This window comes from Hylobates moloch, unplaced genomic scaffold, assembly GCF_009828535.3.
Source record: "Hylobates moloch isolate HMO894 unplaced genomic scaffold, HMol_V3 SCAFFOLD_3, whole genome shotgun sequence".
NCBI classification, from domain to species: domain Eukaryota; kingdom Metazoa; phylum Chordata; class Mammalia; order Primates; family Hylobatidae; genus Hylobates; species Hylobates moloch.
In genome coordinates this window covers 44,865,722-44,878,418 of record NW_026652278.1, presented here as the reverse complement: position 1 = coordinate 44,878,418, position 12,697 = coordinate 44,865,722, and the positions used below count along the sequence as shown (strand labels likewise).

Below are 12,697 nucleotides of genomic sequence, written 5' to 3'. Positions count from 1 at the left end.
CCCTTCTCTTGGCGTTAAATACCACGTATATGCAGACAATTCCTAAATTATTATCTCTTGCCCGAGCCTCTCCTTAAAGGTACACTTCCTGTATGCATGTTCCATCCCCTCCTAGATGTCTCATGGATATCACTAAGGTACCATGTCCAAATAGAACACTGAAATGCGTCCTTCCTTCTGCCCCTCTCTAAGTGTTCCCATCTCATCAGCACCACCATCCACTGGCTGGCCTAAGGCAGAATACTGAGTATCAACTTTAATTTCTTATTTTCCTTCACTGCCAACCTACAAACCAGGAAATCTTTCAGCTAAAAATTTATCTAAAATTCATCCATTAATCTAATGCAACCATCATTATCACTCCATAAACTACTGTAACAGCTTCCTTCCAGGATCCAGCTTTCCCTCTAGCATCTCTCAAATTTATTCTCCCATGCTATCAGAGTGGCCTTTTTAAACCCTAATTGTCATATTATTCCTCTCTTAAGATCCTTTTCTCGCTTTCCATTGTGTTTTGCATAAAATCTAAATTTTTCACCTTGGCCTATAAGACCTGCCTGATCTGGCCCCTGACAACGTCTTTACAGTGTTAACCACCATCCTCATCATCGCTATTATCACAATCACCTTGATTCAGAACCATTTCAGCTATTTCACCATTGGTTAATAAATGAACAACTGGAGCCTCATTATCAGTGTTAACAATTTCTTCAGTATCAACTTCTTCCAACTTACTGATGGACTCTGAAGGTATTTTTTTTTGCATATGTATGGTCAGACATCTTTTTTTCTCATTTGGCATGCAGAATCATTCAAAGTCACTTTGTTTATAATCCTCACTGAATATAGTTGCAGGATAGTGGTTATGCCAGGCATGCACAACTGTCTTTAGTTACTGCATTACGAGCATTGGCAACAGCATATACAACATCCTTTATGCGAAACACCCACACCTATATTCACTGCTGATAACATGCTGTTTATGAAAATGTTTTATATTTACACTTCATTGATCTAAGGATACCATTCTCATATGGCTAAATTAATAAAGTCACATTTGGGGAAAAGCACATGGAATAAGTATTACTTTTGATGAGAATTTTAGCTGAAGAATAAGCATAAAAGTTGTCAAGGAATAACAAAATCTTGCAGCCTTCATCCAGTCCAGCTTCCCTGCAGTGAGCATGAGCCATTGCTACAAAATGTTGTGAAAACAATCAGAAAAGATGTCCCTGGTGACTCATGCCTTTTGTTAGCATAATAATGGACTAGAAAGAAATTCACTCTTTGAAAATAGTGAGAATTCAAGCTTTTGCCTATTACAGCAGGTTTACATTTGTGTGTGCCAGCTGCATTAGCACATCCCAGCACAATTATCCTGTCCTTGGTATCCTGATTTCCTGCAAGGCCTGTCTCATCAGCTGAAGTCAGTGTCTTTCTGGAGCAATAATGCCAAAACAGTGATGTTTCACCAGCACTAGAGACTTGATCTAGTGTGAGATTTTTATCAGTGATGATCTTGGCAAACTCATCAATAAATTTCTCTGCTGCTTTTTGATCAGTAGATGTTTTGTCACTACAAATATTTGAAAATTTAATGCCACGTTTTTTCTTAAATTTATGCCAAAGAACTATGCATATTCGCAGTTCTTTTAAATTTTCAGTTCATGGTGATAAATCTTTTCCTGTTTCATAATCAGCATACCATTAAGTGGCACGTATTCTTTGTGATACTGATAGATCCACTTTTTCAATACACAATTGAGATCTTCATTTGTAGCTTTGTGGAGTGTTTTTTTACATTTTTCATTAACTTCAGCATAGGACTTCAACAGTTTATCCTTCTGTTTCGTTGGGTCATATATGGTGGTCATTTCAACACCATACTCTTTTTTTATTGTTTCTTTTTTGAGATGGAGACTCACTCTGTTGCCCAGGCTGGAGTGCAGTGATGTGATCTCAGCTCACTACAACTTCTGCTTCCCATGTTCAAGCAATTTTCCTGCCTCAGCCTCCCAAGTAGCTGGGATTACAGGCACGTGCCTCCACACCCAGCTAATTTTTCTATTTTTAGTAGAGACAGGGTTTCACCTTGTTGGCCAGGCTGGTCTCAAACTCCCAACCTCAGCTGATCCACCTGCCTCAGCTTCCCAAAGCACTGGAATTACAGGCATGAGCCACCACACCTGGCCTCAACACCATACTCTTCTATCAGACATTTTATACCTATACCACTGTCCAATTTATCCAAAAGCTTGACTTTCTGTGTTATAGGTATATATAAATTCTTCCTTTTTTTCTTATCACTGTTACCCATAAGTATCTGCAGACCTTTTTGATATTTTCAACAGTATATTTACATCACAGAGTAGAGAAAAAGCAAAACAAAACAAAAAAAAAACAAAAAACAAAACAAAACCCCCCCCCAAAAAAACAAAAACACACACACACAGACATACACATAAATCTTGGCCCCATGGAGGCAGAGCGGCGAATCTGCTATAGGCTCATTCATCCTGCACAGGTGCCATTTTTTACCCTTTGCGGACTTACTTTCATGGGAAAATCTGGGTGTTCAAGAAAAAGATATATCACAGCCAAAAGGGGCTGGGAAAGTCTTTTTTCTCTTGTTAATGCTGAATAAACTGTGCATTGTGTACCTGCATTTTGACTGTGACCCATCACATGAGGTCAAGTAGGAAATTTTCTACTTGTTTCATGTTTGTGCTCAAAAATTTGGAGTTTTGGAGCACTTCCACTCAAATTTTCAGATTAGGGATGCCCAACATATATATATATATATATATCAAGAACCTGATATATATATCTCAGGAACTAGTAGATGCCTGAAATATAGTATGTACTCAATAAATATGGTTGATTAAACAAATGGATGGGTGAATGAATAAATAAATAAAGGTATACACATTTTCAATCCTGATGTCTTTTCACATGTGAAAGTTATCATTTTCTCTCTGAACTTTTGTGACTTAGCACAACATTTTAATTTGTAAAATTACTTTCAATTAGAAAACCAGTTGGGATGAAAATGCCTGATGCTCTTCTTGCATATGTTGTTGAATACCAAAATCTTGCTAGGAGTTCATACATAAACAAAGTAGATGGAGAGATCTGGGAAGATTGTGAGAATGCAATTTTTCCCCATTGTCTCTGCCTTGCCTTTCTCATATCACAGAATGACACGATGTTAAATGTTAAACCAGATCTCATTCAGCTCTCTTGTTTTGTAATATTAAAACTGTGACTCAGAGAGGTTAAATGACTTCCTCTCAAATCCCTTGAAGTTCCTGGCACAATCAGGACTAAAATACAGGTTTGCTTGACTTTCAGTCCAATGGCCATTCAATTAGTCACATCTCTATTCCTGTATTCCCTGACTTCTCCTCAACTGTACCAGCTTTTCCAATAAAACTTGCTTGACCTAAATTGCTCTCCCTAGGCATTGTATATTTCAAGACAATCTTTCTGTTTTTTGAACTATATTTCCTTTTTCTGTAGTAACATCAGCTTCTCTGAAAAACATATCCATTGCCAAAGGATTAATTTTGTGTGTGTATGTGCATGTGTGTGTGTGTGTGTGTGTGTGTGTGTGTGTGCATCCTTTTACTCACAGCCTTATAATGAGAACTTCCCAATGTTTAAAGGAATACATCATTTAAGATATGATTTTCAAGAAACACTTTTTGGGGACTTTGTCTGCAGCCGAAGAGATCAAAAGTCTATAAAAGATTCTTAAAGTCTCCTAAGTATTAGTTCCTGAACTCTTTTAAGTTCTCAGCATTTTTCTTCTTTCCAATTTTTGTACTACTTCACAATGCAACAGTTCTCTGTTGCAAGGTAGGAGTAGAATGTATCTCACTGGACCTGGATTTAGTTTACTCATTCTTTACACTAAGGGAACAGGGCACCATCCTAGTTAGAACAGTGGCAGCAGAGTGGTTAAGACCAACTCTTATGGAGCATGACATATCTGTTGAAATAACAAGTAGTAGAAGAATTTAGTAGTTCAGCAGTGATGTAAGAAGAATCTCTTTGAATGAGTAAACACAGGACTCATCCTAGCCACTAATCTCCAGCCAATAAGCACTTTTTAACTGTATAACTATGAGCCAGTGAATACCTTTTCCTCAGTTTCTTCATTTGTAAAATAAGGATACTAAAACTGACTCTTATAAGATTGCTGTATTAAATGAGTTAATACATATAAAGTGCTTAAAATAGGGCCTGATCTATAAGACGCCCTAAATAAATGTTTGTTGCTATTGTAAATATTATGAACAAATATCTTTGATAAGGGTTTAAATGCATCAGCCTTGTTTAAAAGTCCATCTTACGCAGCTGGAGTTACTTATTCAAAATTAGGGCCTCTCACTGAGCTCTAAGCTTATCCTCTAGTGCAGATTTCAGGACCAGCTCTCTGGGATCCTCCCTCATTCTCTCCTTCTTTCTTAAAAATATATATTGCATAACTATTAGCACTGCAAAGCTCTAAGAAAAAATGAGAATCCTATGTCCCCAATCTAGAGGAGCTTCCCACACTCAAATTGGGGGAAGTTTTTTTTTTTTTTAATAGATTCTTCCAGGCAACATAGAGCCAGGGATCCAGCAGGCTTTTTTCTTGTCCTTAATGAGTAGCTCACAGTCTTTATCCTTAGGAAACACAGAGCAAATGATATATTACAAATGAGTAGGCTATGTTTAAATATTTCAGAGATTACTATTTAATTTTAAAGGGTCTCAAACTCTTTAAAACTATAGATGAAAGGTCCTACTTCCAACTTTCTACATCAGAATACCTGAGGATGACATTAGGCTTTTTTTTTCCTTTTCCCAAATCACATATAATTCCCACACGCAATCCGAAAAAGCAACCAAAATGCAGAATCTTAGGTCCCACCCAGGTCTACAGACTAAGAATCTGCATTTAAACAAGACCTTCAGAAGATCTGTATAGACATTAAAAATGGAAAAGCACTGGCCTGTGGCAGTCTTTCTTTCTCAGGATGGTGGTAAACAGATCACCCCTATATCAGAACCACCTGGGATGCTCCTTTTAAAAAGTATGCTTTTGTATCCTACCACAGACTGAGTGAAACAGACTCTCTGGGTTGGAGTCCCTTGAAACTGCATTTCAAACAAACTTCTCTCCCTGACACTTGGGCAGTCTAAAGTTTGAGAGTTACCAGAGTAGCATTTAAAAGCACTACATGTTTTGTCATTTTCATGGATATGATCTCATCATGAGGCTAAAATCACTGAGCAAGACATACCTAGGGTTATAAACCATCAAACACTGCGTTTGCACACACAGAGAGATATATACACACACGGCATTAGAAATAACTGCAAATAAGCTGTCTTTAATACTAGGAGATCAAAACTATCCAAGGAGGTTCCCCTGAGCATCTGCAATGAAATGCAGATTAACCACTTAATTGTGTCAGAGAGGAGAGGGAGTAAATTATGTATAATGACATCATTACACCTCTTGTACTCTTGTCTAAACATTCCTTGCTTGTACTTTCTTGAAATATCAAAAATCCATTTGATTCTAATAAGTTACTTCCAATACAAGTAAAAGTACCTTAGTATTTATCAGATGTGAAAAGAAAATAATCAAATTATCAAAATATATTGTTATTATTCCTCTTCTTCATAGTGATAGTCTTTACTAATATTTACTAAAGGTGAATTTCTCTTCAAATACCAAGCTGAAAGGCATTACTCTGGTCATGTGGTTCCATAAAAGAGGCAGTCAATCTTTTGGATATTTAGAAAATCCAACTGGGTACAATTTTCTCTTTTTCTCTGAGTGTTTTTCATGAGAAAAGCACAACTCAAACTCAGTTTTGTCCAAATTATCCCTGCAAACATCCAGACACTATGAAATGTGTATTATATTCATCTCAAATTAGATCTAGCTAATATTTTAGAATTACAAAATATTTTGTCTTAAACTATTAAGAATATCAAAAAGAATAACACATAGGACTTTATTTTTTCTGACTTAATGCTCCCCCAGGGAGTTGAACAGACAAAACAGAAATATATTAACAGGGATAGAAAATTGCATCTGAAAAGCATGAGCAACTTTTAACATCTTTGGAACTCCGCTTTCAGAAAGGGGATGTACCTCGGAGTATAGGATTCCCATGCTGGTCCTTCACAGGCTTACTTCACCTCTACAGCTCCTTGAATCTTCCGGAGGTATTTCTGATGAATATCAAAATCCTTCCTGGCTGAGAGGCAAGTCCCTAGAAGTCCAAGCTGGTGGCAAGCTCCGGGAGCGCTTTTCTAGCAAACACCTGTGAGTGCTTTTCCAGCAGCTCAGGCAGCAGCACACCTTCCAGAGAGCCCAGCCCAATGAAACAAAGGCACTGGTGTCATGTGTAATGACCCAAGCCTGTATCATCTAATGTTACAACCCTGAGGAGCCGGTTTCTGAGTCATATTTGCTCTGCCAGTGGTAACATGCAGGAAAGAAGGAAGCAAAGTTAAGGGAGGAAGAAAAGTTCTTACATTGGCAGGAAGGACTCAGGGTTCAAACCAAGATACTGTATTTCAGACATTTCGTAATCAAAATCTGGTTTTCAGTGGCCATTGAGAAAGGCTAGAGACCAACAAACTTACTTGTGAGAGCCACACGCGTCTGGCAAAGAACTTGAAAAATAATCTTCAAAATTCTCAGCCTAACAAGTAACGCTTTTCCAGCTATTTATGCAGTTTTGTAAACTAATAAATTTGCTAACATAATAAATCTTAAGTTGTTTTAAATATTCCAATACTATTCACACATTTAGCCAAATTACTTTATAATATTCGATTTAAAAGTCATAAGTCTAAAATCAAATACTCTGTTATGTATTTTAAATTGCATCAATTTATTTATCAAACATGCTAGTATGCCCAATCTCTTAAATATTGTAAACATTTTATATACTACATATAATATCAATTATTCACACATTTTCTTTGAACTGAATACAATCACATCAAACTTTCCCAGAATTGAAACACTCGACCGTCCACACACCCATTATACCCATGGGACCAGCCCAAACGGGCCGTGCTTTGTTGATAACAAATGTCAAGTTACTTTGTAGATATAACAGAGCCAAAAACTGTAAGTCATTTAGCCCAGGCATGCACAATAAAAATGTTTTTGCCTCTAACAGCACCTAGAACCAATGATCCCTCCCCTGGGAACCAAGAAGACAAGGACATGACGGGAACCTAAATGCAGGAACTCTTTCAGAAGCTAAGGGCTCATTGGCCCAGAAGATCCAGGGCTGAAATTTGCCTCAACATACCTTACCTTAAGTGGTCAAATTTGAAGCCCTTCAATCAGTCCCTGCCAAACCAACATTCCTAACTCCTTTCCCTCACCCTCTAAGCCATACATTTTCTCAGATTCCAAACTGGGGAGGCAGATTTGAGCCCACCTCCTGTCTCCTTGCTGACCCGTCTTGCAATAAAGTTTTTCTTCCCTCAAAACCCAGTGTCCAGATATTGGCTTCTGTGAGCACGGGGCAGCAAGCCTATTTGTTCAATAATATCATGGAAGAAATAGTTCAACCATCTCAAACAAATTGATGTTATTTTCCCAATCAGTTGAGGCTCCTTAGTGGCCAGAAACTAGTGACCAGGATACTAGGCCTGTGCTTATAAATATTCAGGGAAATTCTTCTTACTCCACTGGTGGATATACTGAGCTATTTTTATAATTATTTCAAAGATTTTATGTTTCAGTATGCAGTTGACATCGAGTCCAGCCTCTCTGGAGTTTAAGAATTAGCTAATTCTTCCGTTAGAGGAGAGGGAAGTCTGCAATACCCACTAAAATTACGCTGACTTCCTCTTTGGCTTGGTTTGATTTTGTATTTCTGTAGTCTCTTAAGACATTTAAGTGTCTTCCCATCGACTTAGAAAAACACTAATGGTATATCCACTGGGTACTTCACTCTGTTATGCAATATTTTGTAACCTCTGGTAGCCTCTTTTGTAACCTCTTTCAACTAATTTGTGTGGACAGAACTCTTCACTGTCATTGCTTCTCTGCTAAGGTTGCTGCTAGCTTTCTTCTTCAAGCTCTTTCCTCCCTGACTGAGCTCTAAATGTTTCTTTACCTTTCAATCAGGACCAAAACTCATTTTATTAGATTCTGCATCTCTTGACAACATCTGGTTCTAAAGGAACAGTACTCATTATAATTGCAAATGATGTAGGGTTGGCTCAAAAAACAAACCAATGAAAAAAGCAGTTGACTCATTGCCATTGGTAAAACACTTGGATTTAACTCTAGGCCATTGGGTCTCAACCAGCGGTGATCTCGCTCCCAGACAGACTGCAGACTTAGCAAAGAAAAAGATAAGATGTTCAGTTAAATTTGAATTTCAGATAAATTTTTGAAATGTCATATGGGACATACATACACTAAAAAATTATGTTGCTTAATGGAGAACGTTGTTTTATTGGAAACTAAAGACATTTGGCAATGTCTGGAGATATTTTTGATGGTCACAACTAGGAGTGGAAGCATGGTACTCTAATGTAGGGGGCAGAGGCCAGGGAGGCTGCTAATCATCCTACAGTGCACAGGACAGCCTCTCAGAACAAAGAATTACCCAGCTCAGAAGAGTGCTAAGGTAGAGAAACTCTAGTCTAAGCCAAAAGGAGAATTAAAGGTGAAGGAAGAGGACTTAGTAAACTATACTGTCAAATTAGAATATGGTGGCATATTGTCAGAATGAAGTTGGATAAACAGATATATTTTTAAGTGTTTAGGGTTCTTCCTCTGACAATTTTGAGCCTATAATTACAAAGACAGGTAAAGAAAAGAAGTTCCAGAAAACAGCTTTCACAAGTAAATGTCTTCTGTCAAGAAATAACATTTGAATTAAACACTAGGGCCTTAAAATTAGTGGCATCCTTTGATCCTGGCTGTAAATGCAGCCAACCTCCACTGACCAGCAGCCAACTGTCTGTGAGAGATGAGTCTCTTGTAAGGTGTATCCCGAAGACTTCCCCCCAAGAGGGGTTCAGTAGAGCATAACAAAGAAGTATAGTCCACAGAAACTCAGTTTTACGCTGATATCTTAATCCTTCAACATTATCTAACATTGTCCAACATTGACATTAGCAGTGGAAGTTATCTGAGTCACACGGCACCAAAATATGTTACCGGCCAGCAGTGAATCTGTATGGGTCTGCAGCAAACTCATTTCTTGCCTTCTCAGAAGAAAGAATTTGACTGGGGGCCATAGGATGGAAGAAGAGACCAAGGCAAGTTTTAGAGCAGGAATAAACAAAGTAAAGTACATCTGGAAGAGGATCAAGTGGGCAACTTGAAAGACAAGTGTGCAGTTTGACTTTTGACTCGGGGTTTTTATATGTTGGCATACTACCAGGGTCCTGTATTCCTTCTCCCCTGATTCTTCCCTTTGGGGGGCTGTCCACATGTGCAGTAGCCCACCAGGATTTGGGAGGGGAGCATGCACAGTGTGTTTACTGGAGTTGTATGCATGCTCACTTGAAGCACTCTTCTCTTACCAGCTGAATGTCCCTAGGAGGTAATATACCAGATAAACTCTGCCATTCTGCCTCTTAATGTGCATGCTTGAACCCACTCGCTCAACTCCTGAGATCTTATCAGGAAGCTGCTGATCACCAGTTTCAAGTTTTTTCTGTCTATTGGGAGACTGCCTTTCCCTGGCACTGGCTGTGACCAATCGTTATTTTATTATTTATTTATTTATTTTATTTATTTATTTATTTATTTTTGAGATGGAGTCTTGCTCTGTTGCCCAGGCTGCAGTGCAGTGGTACAATCGCAGCTTATTACAACCTCCGCCTCCCGGGTTCAAGCGATTCTCCTGCCTCAGCTTCCAGAGTCGCTGGGATTACAGGCACCTGCCACCCGTATTTTTGTATTTTTAGTAGAGATGGGGTTTCACCATGTTGGCCAGGCTGGTCTCGAACTCCTGACCTGAGGTGATCTGCCCACCTCGACCTCCTAAAGTGCTGGGATTGCAGGCATGAGCCACCATGCCTGGCCCTCAACTATTATTTTAGAGAGATGATTAACAACCTCCTTACTATCACCTGATGTTCACTTGACATTCCTGGTGGGTGGGGGGAGCCCTCTCCTACTCTGCTCATGTCTGACTAGCTACTTACTGCAAAATTGGCTCCCATTGGAGAGATTTGAGTAGAGGAGTGTTGTGATCAGAATTTTATTTATATAATAAAGCTCACTCTGGCTGTTGTACAGAGAGTGGATCTGAAGCAGGAAAGAAGAAACGACAACTAGTTAGGAGGTTATTGTATTAGGTCAGCTGCATGATAATAGTTACCAGGGGCAGAAGAGCAGCAGTGTGGATAGAGAGAATAGGATAAACTCTAGAGTTTAGGAGGTAGAAATAACAGACTTTGCCAACTATGAGTTATTAGGCTATCTCCTAGCATTGAACACACTTTTCTATGTTTGGTTCTTCAATGCCTACCCTGGCATTCTGCAAGCTACATTTTTTTTTTCCTACTGGTCTGTGGAGATAAAAGTAACTTCATCTTGGTTGCTAATCCACCATGTTGACTTCTCATTAACCCCAGTTCCATAAATGCCTTCGGATTTCTACTTTATTTACTGTCCTTAGTGTAAGAACACATACTTACTATAAATCCTGCCTTTAGACCAAAGCAAACTTGACGTTATCACACAAATGATAGGTTATGATGCACATAGCACTCTTGCCTGTTCTGGGGGGTTGTCTTTAATTGTCTCTATAGAGCATGTATCCCCTTTCCTTATGATATATAAGCCCTGAGTCTGGGGAGTATTGGTATGGAGATCTACTTGTCTTGCTACTGCAGGCCACACTTCCTTCTCTAAGTTCCCCCAATAAATTACCCTTTATCAAAAAACTGATTTTGTCTGCCTTATTCTTTGGTTTCTTGGCTCCTTCCTTGTTTGGAGATTGCTTTGCATATATGACCCTTTCATGAAACCTGGTCTATTTTCTAAGGAGCACTCCATGTGAGATTACAACGCTAAAGAGGGAGAAAGAGATCTACTCGTTTCTACATGTTTGCAATCCTATCGGCCTCATCCCACCAATAGCTCTTCATCCAAGAAAAAGCAATTCATCGAGCTTATTTTCCACATTCCCAGAATCAGCCTACTTATACCTTTCAGAGGTGCCCAGCACTAATTGTTTCTCTCCCTGAACCCAAATTCATGCAATTCCTCCTTTGTGATTCTGAGGTATGAGCAGCTACCAAGAAATGGCCCCTCCTCAAGGCCTGGGGCCCAGAATTTCAAGGCCCTTTTCTCTCCTAAGTTCTAACAACCCCAAACTCACTCTGTTCCCTCAGTCCAAGGGGTGGTAGCTGCTCCTGCAATTCTATCTCTGTGTTACCTTAATATTCTCTTTTTACTTTCTAGTCTTCCAATACCTACTTAACCAATTCCAGGCATTCAATTCTTTGTGTTTAAATAACCAGGTTGTTTTCTTTACTTAAGTTGGACTGACATAGTACTATGGAGATGTTTAGAAGCTAGAAATAACAGGAATTATCCATCTGATATAAGATACATGGGAAATGGCAGAACAAGGATAATATGCATGTATCTGGCTTTGGAAATTTGGTAGATTTTTATCTGTCACAGAAAACTCTGGAAGAGCAAGATTAGGGAAAGGCTGGGAAGAGATGATTAGCTCAGGTATGCACAAATTTTATTTAAGGAACATATTTCTAGGACACTAAGTGGAGATGCCAATAGAAAGCTTGTTATATGATTCTGGAGTTTTAGAGTAAGGGTTACACTAGAGATTAAGATTTTTGAGGGTCATTAGCATTAGATTAATAATCCTCAATGTCAGAAATCAAAGAGTTGGGAAACCTTACTAAAGTTATTTTTTCCCTCTACAACTTTGTAAAGTCCTTGGTTGTACAAAGTTATTTCTTCTTTAACTCACTCAAGGACATTTTTTATTGTATGCCTTTTAATGTTGACAGTTACTATTTAATTAAATAAATACATTTGCTAATCAGGATGTTTATGTTTCTGAGTTTTAAGCATTGGAACCCTGCTATCTTTTTCAATTTTTCTCTTACTTGTGGAGGCTTTTTGATTTTGAATGTTAACTTTAAGTACAGGAGTCAGAGGCCAAATTGCAATAGTAATTATTGCTTTGCACTAACATAGGGTCTTTATTCCTTTTAAAAGATAAACTGAGGCACAATAAAACTCTAAAGAGTTGATTTGAACAAATAACAATTCATGTTATTAGGCAGCACCAAACCAGAAGTGGTTTGGGAGCTCTTTGGAGGAAATGCAAGGGGAACAAAGATGAACATGGAAGTGAAGCAAAGAAAATATTTGATTGATTATAGTAATGCAGTTGCCTTATTTGGTTTATTCTTCTGAAAAGTCCCTAGCCATATGCTAATTAGCTGGTGACTTCTGATTAGCTAACTTTAAGTTTCCTTTTTCTTTAATATAGAGATTTAAAAGAAAAAGCCCAAATAAGTTTTGCTTATGTTTGCAAATCAAGCAAGGTTAAGGTCACTTATGAGGCCTGACTGACTTTGTGTGCTCAGGGATTCTTCAGGCCTGGTCTCTAATTTAATTCACTTTAACTCTCCCAAGACTCAAAAAATCTTGTAAAATTTGGAA

The 12,697-nt window shown here is 38.3% G+C and overlaps 1 protein-coding gene across 1 annotated transcript in view; it reads right to left on the bottom strand.

The window, feature by feature from the left end:
* ANKRD22 (ankyrin repeat domain 22) overlaps positions 1-12,697 on the bottom strand; it is a 41,750-nt gene that overhangs the window by 28,601 nt on the left and 452 nt on the right. The window lies entirely within an intron of this gene.